This window comes from Eptatretus burgeri, chromosome 2 (assembly GCF_056783735.1).
Source record: "Eptatretus burgeri isolate ZD-2024b chromosome 2, Ebu_testis_v1, whole genome shotgun sequence".
NCBI lineage: Eukaryota > Metazoa > Chordata > Myxini > Myxiniformes > Myxinidae > Eptatretus > Eptatretus burgeri.
The window spans coordinates 60,882,429-60,892,428 of record NC_140962.1 but is presented as its reverse complement, the minus strand read 5'-3'; the positions used below and the strand labels follow the sequence as shown (position 1 = coordinate 60,892,428).

Here is a 10,000-nt window from a genome sequence, read left to right as displayed (position 1 = left end):
GTGTGTGTGTGTGTGTGTGTGTGTGTGTGTGTGGTTGGGGGGGATGTGGTCGAGGAAGGGAGAGTGGGGAATGGGAGCAGGGAGTGATTGGTGTTATGATGATGATTTTTAAAGCCTTCAGGTTGGCTATGGCTACCATTCTAGGAGCTAACAGTGCTTTATCAGTGGGCAGTGTCTGTCACACACTGCAACAGGGCCAGAAGTTACCATTTAAAGCACACACGTATGTATGTATGTGTATATATATATATATATATATATATATATATATATATATATATATATATATATATATATATATATATATATATATAGGCATCAGGTGGTACATAACGAAGGCATTGAAGGTAATGTGGAAGCAAGGATTGCTGACCATTTAATGGGGTGCGGTCCAGGTAGATATATACCGAAAGAGAAAGAGATTATGGTGATCAGACAGTTTCGGCCAATAACATTTCTCGGGGTGGATGGAAAGATATTTACGGGGATCTTTGCTCAGTTCTCAGTCTTGCAGAAAAAGGTTCAGTGAATGGTTCTGTTCAGAAATCAAGAGTACAAGGTTCACCAGGATGTATTGAGCACTTGGCAATGGTGTGGAAAATATTGCAAGAGCCGAATAAGCAAACGTAGGACATTGCAGTGGAATGGATGAATTTGGGGAATGCACATGGGTCAATGCTGCATGCCCTCATCAGATATGATCAGATATTAATTATTTTTGGTGCCAGAAATAATCAAGGATTTTCTAATGGTATATTATGAACAGTTTTTGATGCATTTTTTTGAAACAGTCCTCCACAACAGAATGGCAGAGGTTGGAGGTGGGGATTCCGATGGGGTGCTCCATCTCCTCCATGCTGTTTGATTAATGGACACTTCCACTCTCGGGAGTCAAAACGGGCATGTCCTCCAGGTGGGAGTACCCTTCTTGGCCTACTTTCTGTCGGCAATGTGCAGTGGCACATTCTTAGAAATGCACTTTATTATTTTTGTCATTTTTTAAAATAACATTTTCTTGATCACACGATATATTCCATGTGATCGCATTTGTGACGTCTATCATGATGACATATTCTGTTGACTCCAACAACGCCAATGGAAACAAAAAATGCTAATTAAACATTTCATCATATTCCATATTTAATCATCTATATATTAATACTGAAGGACCAATTTTGTGCTCCTCCAAGCGGTCACGTCACGTTTTTCTCGGTACTGTGACCTGGACTGAAAGAAACTTCGTACCTGTAAGAGTGCATCACACATATCGGCAATAGTCAACCTTCAACTCTGAAGCAGAATAAACACTTTTTGTTCATGGAACGGAATCCGTCTGTGACGGGGTTTCGGCGAGTTTAAATTATTAATGGTGTGTTTCCATGCCAGAGTGCGGATCTCGGCCCACCTTTGAAAACACAAAGAACAATGCTGGGAAAAATGGTCACACAATTGATCAGTGCTGTGACCATTAGAAGAGTGGAGGGAAAAACGGGCACACCAAACTGGTCAGTGCTGTGACCAATCAACAAGTGAATATAGGAGACATAGCTACAGCCACACAACCTCAATTTATTATAGTTGATGTGGTTATGCAGTTGCTATTATCTCCTGCAAGTGGATATGGGATAGTGGTAGAGCTGGCCCATGGTGAGATTTTGCCCTCAGTGTTTGCATTTATGGATGTCTTGCAGTTATTTTACATTTCTCTGATGCAGCAGGAATGGTGTTGGAGTGGAAAGGTTTATGCATTGGGCGAGGATGGGATTCAAGGTAAGGAAGTTGAGGAGTGTTTGAACAAGATAAAGAAGTTGAAGAGTATTTGCATGGTTGATCGCTTTCAAAGATTTGTGCTGGGAGGGGAGTTTGCACAATTATTAGACCCCGTTGGAATTAATCCAAATGGTGGCTTATGGATTTGGTCTCAATTTTTGTGTGCATCCGTGCACCCACAACCATATCTCAGACATGGATGGACCGATTTTATTCTCACTTTGCAAAAAGACAACACATGATGGAAAACACATGTCTGTAATTTCTTTTCAACATCAGATCCAAGATGGTATGCCTGGTATTGGCTTAATGGTTAGGGCTGTGGGCTTGGGATCCCAGGATCCTGAGTTCAAATCCCACTTGGCTGTTGAATTTATACCAGATGGGGTTGACTCTGCCTGTCATCCTTCCGTGGTCGGCAAAATGAGTGGCAGCTTGCTGGTATCCTGTGTTGGAGTGGCGACCCATCCAGGATTGTACCCAAAAGCCAAGGAGACTGCTTTGACGGCACCAACACTCTGCACAGAGTATGGTCCTGATGGATGGATGGATGGATGGATGTATCCAAGATGGCCGACTCACAGCCATTTTAGTTGTAAGAAAAACCCCGCCCTGTGTCGAACATGTCCTCATCCATTTCTCGGACATGCATTTAACGATGTTGTTTAAACTTAGCACACAGATAAGGAACGATGGCTTACATATGCACGTCTTTTTTTTTGAGATAAGGTCCAAGATGGCTGACTGGAGGTTGTTTTAGTTTTTTTTTTTTTTTTGTATACTTTGTCGAGGCTCGTATGAGAGCTAACACAAAGCGCAGCGAGGGGGGAATGAGACAAGAGGAGCGGGAGTGAGTGGAAGGCCAAAACAGTGAGGAACAGAGATATGAGGAGATCTGTGAAAGGGAGAGGGATGGAGCAGGGAAAACGAGGTGTACAAAATGGACATTACAGGGACTTTCAGGAAGGAAAGCAGGGAATATGAAGGAAGTGGGTTTGGGGTGGATTAATAAGGGTAGAAAAGATCGAGGATTTGGATGGGGGATGATAAGAGGTGGTGGTGAACAGCTGTTTTGAAGGCCTGGAGGGAAGAATGCGATTGAACAGAGTGAGGGAGTTTATTCCAAAGGCGGGAAAAATGAGGAATGAAAGAGTGAAGGTGAGCAGTGATTCGTGATTTTGGTAGTTTTACCAGAAGGGGTTGTTGGCGGACCTTGAGCACCCTGCGGAAGTATGGTGGGGGCAAATCACAGACAAAGCAAGGGGGAGGGGGGGCGAGATCAGAGAGGAGACTGTAGAAACAGAAAGACCACCAACCTGCCTGCGGTGAGAGAGTGAGAGGCCCAAAGACAGCCTTATCGCGGGAGATGCCAATGAACCGAAATGCCTTGGTTTCCACAGCGTAAAGCCAAGAAAGGTGGGAGGCAGGAGCACCAGTCCAGACGGGAGAGCAGTACTCCATCAGGCTGCGTACGAAAGGTTTGTATGCGGTCAGGAGCTCAGGTGGGCCAAGAAAGGACTTTGCATGATGGAGGATTCCCAGTCGGCCACTGGCTTTGGAGGCCAGGTTGGAAATGTGGCATTCCCATGAAAGATCATGGCAGATAGTGAGACCCAGAAGCTTGGAAAGAAAGGAATTCTTCCAGAGGATTGTTGAGAAAGTGTATGGGGGGTGTTTCCAAACGGTCCTTTCAGAGAGGACTCGTGAGAGTGTGAGATTTGTCCGGATTGAAAGACATGTTTCACGTGTTGGACCAGTTTGTGATTTTACCCAGATCTGCAGTGAGCAAAGAAGCTGCTGCTTGCCAATCTGAGGGATGACAGATGGTACGGCAGAGGGTGGAGTTATCAGCAAAGAGATAAAGAGGATTTTCCAGAGAGTCGGAGAGATCATTGATGACAAAATATTGGAGTCATGTAATGACTCTGAAAAAAAATGTCATAGAAAAAAAAACATGTCATAGTTGTCAAAAACCCAATGTTGAACATGCCCTCAACCATTTCTCGGACATGCATTAACCAATGTTGTTCAAACTTGGCACACGGATAACAAATCATGGTTTACATATGCAATCCATGTCATTTTTTTTCGAGATCAGATCCAAGATGGCCGACTGGTGGCCATTTTCGTTGAAAAAAAACAAGGTGTTGACATGTCCTCAACCATTTCTTGGACATGCATTTACTAATCTTGTTCAAACTTGGAAAACAGATAGAGAATGATGGTTTACATTTGTGAATCTTTTTTTTTTTTTGAGATCAGATCCAAGATGGCCGACTGGTGGCCATTTTTGCTTTAAAAAAAAACCCAATGTTGAACACTTCCTCAACTATTTTTCAGATGTGCTTTCACCGCTGTTCTTCAAACTTGGCACAAAGATATGGAATGATAACTTACATGTGCACATGATCTTTTATCGAGATCAGATCCAAGATGGTGGACGGTGGCCATTTTGTTACTCAACTGTGTCCCCAACCATTTTCAGGCATGCATGGTCCAATTTTGTTCAAACTTGGCAAAAGCACAGTACATGCTGATGTACATGTGCCTCTCACTATATTTTGTGATCTGATCAAAGATGGCTGACTGGCAGACTGGTGGCAATTTTAGTTGTACATAAATATGGGCTCGCCCTTTAACTCCATTCAGCAAAATTACTAAAACAGCGGGGCTATGCCATTTTTTTGTCTTTTTTACTTGGTGCCAGAGACTCTCGTGAAAGAGCTTGCAAAGATGGTATACCATGAAGTTGAATGATATGGAAAGGGTAGATGAAGTAAAGAAGAAGCTTCGCAATATTTGATGAGAAATATATTTTCTGACTAGTACCATACAATTATTGTTAGCAGTGTAGTGTTGAGTTTCCTATTGTGGACAGCATATCATGTGCTTTGATTGCCAGCAAACTTGAGGGTGTGGTGGTTGGGGCAAGAGGAGTGCTGCTTTTGGTGTGGAGGTTGGGGAATGCTCAGTCCTATTACCAGCAGGAAGGGATAGGTTAGGTGATGGCATGTTCAAGTGCGAGTTTGGAAGATGGAGGCTGTGCAATAGGTGGTTATGGAAGATGGTGCAGATAGAAGTGATGAAGTGGAGAGAGCAAAGAGAGGATAGGTAGTAGGAGGTTGGTGGTGAAGAGGTGCTGTTTGTTACAGAGAGGGCCAGGTTCTGAGAGGATGAAAGGAAAGAATTGAGGGAAGAAGTTTTGCAAATGCTCATGATAGGCAAGTAGTGGACTGTTTTAAGCAGCAGTTGGTAATCCTGTAAGAGATCTGCATGACAAGGTTAAACCTTAACATTGTCATCTGGTCAGATGCAACAAGACAGATCATATTGGGGGACAATTATCAGATCCTTAAGAGGAAAACATGAAGAGTTGCATGAGAGTGAGAGGGGAAGGTACGAGTAAATTGAGCCAGAAGTCAGTGGAGGAAGAAGGCTTGGTGAGTATATTGTCAGCCATTTGAGGTGCGGTGAAGAAAACATATTTGTTAACTTCTTTTTGGCTCTTTTGGCTCAACTTTGAGTGTTTGTGATGGCAAGATGGAAGATATGTGAGAAAGTGGCTCAGGTAGTAGTGAAAGGCTCGACTTGGATTTGGAGGACGTTTATGGAGGCAGATCGAGTGGTGTAGGTTGTAAAGTTGGTTGTTTTGTTGTTCCTTCCACCCAAACATTTATTTCTGATGCATTTGAAAATTTTGAGAGCAGAAGTTGTATGAAGATGTATATGTGGTGAAGGTAATCTTGTAGATCTTCCGGTTTGCAAAACCATTCTTGTAATTCCCTGGAAACTCCAATGAACAGTCCAGTAATATCAAACGCATATGTTTTAATTGTTGTACATGCAAAGGATACAATCTATCTATATATGTTACTAAAACTCTCATCTTGTGTGTATGTGTATATATATATATATATATATATATATATATATATATATATATATATATATATATATATATATATATATATATATATACACATACATATATACATGTATAGTGTTACGGCTGTGGAAATTCGCAGAACACCATAAAGGGTCCTTAGTTCAGTTAGATTGATAAGTCTGTGTTCATTTAGATTTCCCCAACGTTGTTTAATGGGCTGTGACCCTTTGAGGTAGGTTTTTCTGTTGCTATCGTTATTTTGGACCAACCATACCTCAACAACCAAATCACCACACATAACATCGCTCCCCTTAACCACAATGCCAACCACGCCACCATCACTGCAACCACGATCGCCTCTACCGCCCACCACAACCAAATCTCTACCACTAACATCGTTCCCAAACGACCACAACCAAACCACCACCACCTTCGCCCCTTTACCTCCACAACCGCCAACAACTCCACACCACAAACATCGCCTCATCTTCGTCCCCGAAATGACGCCATCTTTGTGCCAGCAGTGGCGGGATCCGATCAAACGGCATCGCTGCAGGCAGAGGCAAGGGTTCGCTCGCCGTGCAAGTCTGGTGATTTCTACCACGTCCGCTCTGTGTGGAAGCTTCGCCTCAAAAGACGGATCACAGGAGTGAAAGGGGTGGGGCCTGTGGGGGTCGAAGGGTGTTGATTTCTACCACGTCCGCTCTGTAGGGAAGCTACGCTCTCGGAGAATCGGATCCAGAGGGCCGGTGATCTCTACCACGTCCGCTTTCCGCGCGGGGTCAAGGGTCAGAGAGCAAAGGCCAAATCTCGTCCCCCGGCCCTATATAAGGGCGAGCAGAGTGGAGCTCCGAGGCAGTCTGGAGGGGTCGGAGAGCCGAGTGGAGCCCGAAGTCTGGAGAGAGTCAGTCAGGGAAAGCCAAGGAGCTGCGTGGAGACCACAGCCGGGGAGAGCTTGCCAGCGCCAAGGCAGTCCGAGGTGATCGGACCTCTGCACAGTTCGTGCATCACTGAGTAGCGGATGGGGTCATAAGAGCATCAACTCTTATCGAGCATCAACTCTGACAGAGCACTAAAAGACCCGTTCGTTCCTCTCAAACCGCGTTGCCGGCCGGGGCCCGGATCACCTCGCCTTGGCAAGGCCGCAATCACGCGCGGCTGTCCTAGTGGCCATGGGAAACAGACGACACGAACTGCCCATCGTCGCAAGGCCGCAATCAGGCACGGCTGTCCTGCTGGCCGTGGGGAGCAGACATCGTGACCTGCCCATCGTCGCACCACCAGGGTGCGGGTAAGCTGCATCAGTCTCGCTAGCCGATTCGGTCAACCAAGGCTCACGCACTTTAAAGGTCCACGGACCCTGTCTGCCACTCTCGTCTATGAGAGTGGCCCTTTCCTTCCTTTTGAGTGAATCTTGTGGCGCCGTGTCCTGACAAGTAAAAACTGTTAAGTGACGACATTAATAATAACCATATTCGGTTGTAGTGCTTTCCCCTGCTTTTGTTTGCCTGCATGATTGACTGTATATGCATACGTCTTGGCTGTACATACGTGCATGTGTAAAATAAATGTGCTTTGTTCAAATGTACCCTGTTCATCGCGTCTTCCTTTCCCCACATTGAAATGCCATCTTGCATCGCGGAATAAATAGTGGGGTTTCAAACACCCATTAAATAGAATCGGATCCGGCAAGGTCGGTGATAATACCTGCTCGGTTATCACTACAGAATGGAACGGACCGCTTAAGCGGTTCGTGTCCCAAGCCGACATGCGTTGAGGTACGGCTGCCTGGTCAGCTCCCCGCGCAGGTACTTAGGTATATCGAATTCGGCGGGTAGACAATTGGCTCGGCCGTGGTGGGGATTGGAAACCCACCCGTGACTGGTTTCTGGCATTAGCTCCGGAAAGTCACGACTGAATTGCCCGTCCGGTGGGCGACGCGGTTGCTATTCGTGTAAAGCAGCCGATCGCACGCCGGCGGGCGCGAATTTGTAACAATGTATATGTATATACTGTATATGTATATATATATATATATATATATATATATATATATATATATATATATATATATATATATATATATATATATATATATATATACGCAGCTCTGGAAAAAATTAAGAGACCAATGCAAAATTATCAGTTTTTCTGGTTTTACTATTTATAGGTATGTGTTTGAGTAAAATGAACATTTTTGTTTTATTCTATAAACTACTGACATTTCTCCCAAATTCCGAATAAAAATATTGTCATTTGGAGCATTTATTTGCAGAAAATGACAACTGGTCAAAATAACAACAAAGATTCAGTGTTTTCAGACCTCAAATAATACAAACAAAACAAGTTCCTATTCATTTTTAAACAACACAATACTAATGTTTTAACTTAGGAAGAGTTCAGAAATCAATATTTTGTGGAATAACCCTGATTTTCAATCACAGCTTTCATGCGTCTTTGTATGCTCTCCACAAGTCTTTCACATTTCTGTTGGGTGACTTTATGCCACTCTTGGCACAAAAATTCAAGCAGCTCGGCTTTGTTTGATGGCTTGTGACCATCCATCTTCCTCTTGATCACATTCCAGAGGTTTTCAATGGGGTTCAGGTCTGGAGATTGGGCTGGCCATGACAGGGTCTTGATCTGATGGTCCTCCATCCACACCTTGATTGACCTGGCTGTGGGGCATGGAGCATTGTCCTGCTGGAAAAACCAATCCTCAGAGTTGGGGAACATTGTCAGAGCAGAAGGAAGCAAGTGTTCTTCCAGGACAACCTTGTACGTGGCTTGATTCATGAGTCCTTCACAAAGACAAATCTTCCCGATTCCAGCCTTGCTGAAGCACCCCAGATCATGACCGATCCTCCACCAAATTTCACAGTGGGTGTGAGACACTGTGGCTTGTAGGCCTCTCCAGGTCTCCGTCTAACCATTAGACGACCAGGTGTTGGGCAAAGCTGAAAATTGGACTCATCAGAGAAGATGACCTTACTCCAGTCCTCTACCATCCAATTTTCATGGTCTTTTGCAAACCTCAGCCTGGCTCTTCTTTGCTTCTCATTGATGAAGGGCTTTTTTTCTAGCTTTGCACGACTTCAGCCCTGCCCCTAGGCGCCTGTTTCGAACCGTCCTCGTCATGCACTTCACCCCAGCTGCCATTTGCCATTCTTTTTGTTGGTCACTTGATGTCATTCTACGGTTGTTGAGTGACATTCGAATCAGTTGGCGGTCATCCCGGTCAATGGAAAGTCGTTTTCGCCCTCTGCCAGTCTGTAGCTTTGTTGTCCCCAATATCTGCTGCTTGACCTTGTTCTTATGAACCGCCGTCTTTGAAATTTTAAGGATGGAAGCAACGTGACACTCACTGTATACCTCTGCCAGTAAAGTCAGAATTGAACCCGTCTTTTCCTCACTCAAAACTTTTCTTTTCAACTCTTTTGGCATGGTCAATAGTTATTTTTTTGATTCCAATTACTTTTGAGGTACTACTTGCACTGTTTTTGCCATCCAGCTGATCCTAGTGCAAGAGGATAGTGATGACCACAGCAGTGGTTTTTCTACTTTTCCTTGTTAAATAAGATTTGGTTCAGGTGATCACCTAATGAGTACCTCACTAAGTAGAATGAGGTGTGCTGTGTTGGAATTCAACAGACAATGGAATGGAATGGCTGCCATACATGTAGAGATGCTGATTTAAATTTTTTTTGGAGTGGTCTCTTATCTTTTTTCAGAGCTGTATATGTATATATATTTATATATATATATATATATATATATATATATATATATATATATATATATATATATATATATATTTATATATCTCTTCTTCTTCTTCTTTCGGCTGCTCCTGTTTAGGGTCACCACAGCGGATCATCCGCATAGTGATTGGCACATGTTTTACGCCGGATGCCCTTCCTGAGGCAACCCTGCTCGCCTCTTACGAAACACAGGGATATGGTACACCTATTTTAACCAGGGTATACACCGGCCCAGTACACTGGTACTCACTTCGCCGACCTCGGAAGGATGATAGGCTGAATCAACCCCCTGGTGTATTAATTCAGTGGCCCAACGGGGCTTGAACTCAGGACCTTTTGGATCCCAAGCCGCTGCCCTAACCACTGCGCCAACACCAGGCTACATATATATATATATATATATATATATATATATATATATATATATATATATATATATATATATATATATATATATATATGTGTGTGTTCCTGAAATACAGCCAAAACGGTACACGATAGTGCAAACATTTTAGGGCCACCTTACCCACCATTAGCCTGTGGTGTGCAGTATCAAGTTTCGTTCAAATCGGGTAACGAAGAA

The 10,000-nt window shown here is 43.8% G+C and overlaps 1 long non-coding RNA gene across 1 annotated transcript in view; it reads left to right on the top strand.

The window, feature by feature from the left end:
• The first annotated feature begins 1,701 nt into the window (after nucleotides 1–1,701).
• The window catches only part of LOC147032144 (uncharacterized), a 51,021-nt gene continuing 42,722 nt past the window's right edge, over nucleotides 1,702–10,000 (top strand). The window contains exon 1 of the long non-coding RNA XR_015051967.1: nucleotides 1,702–1,770. This is a non-coding gene — a long non-coding RNA (uncharacterized LOC147032144). The remainder of the gene's footprint in view (nucleotides 1,771–10,000) is intronic.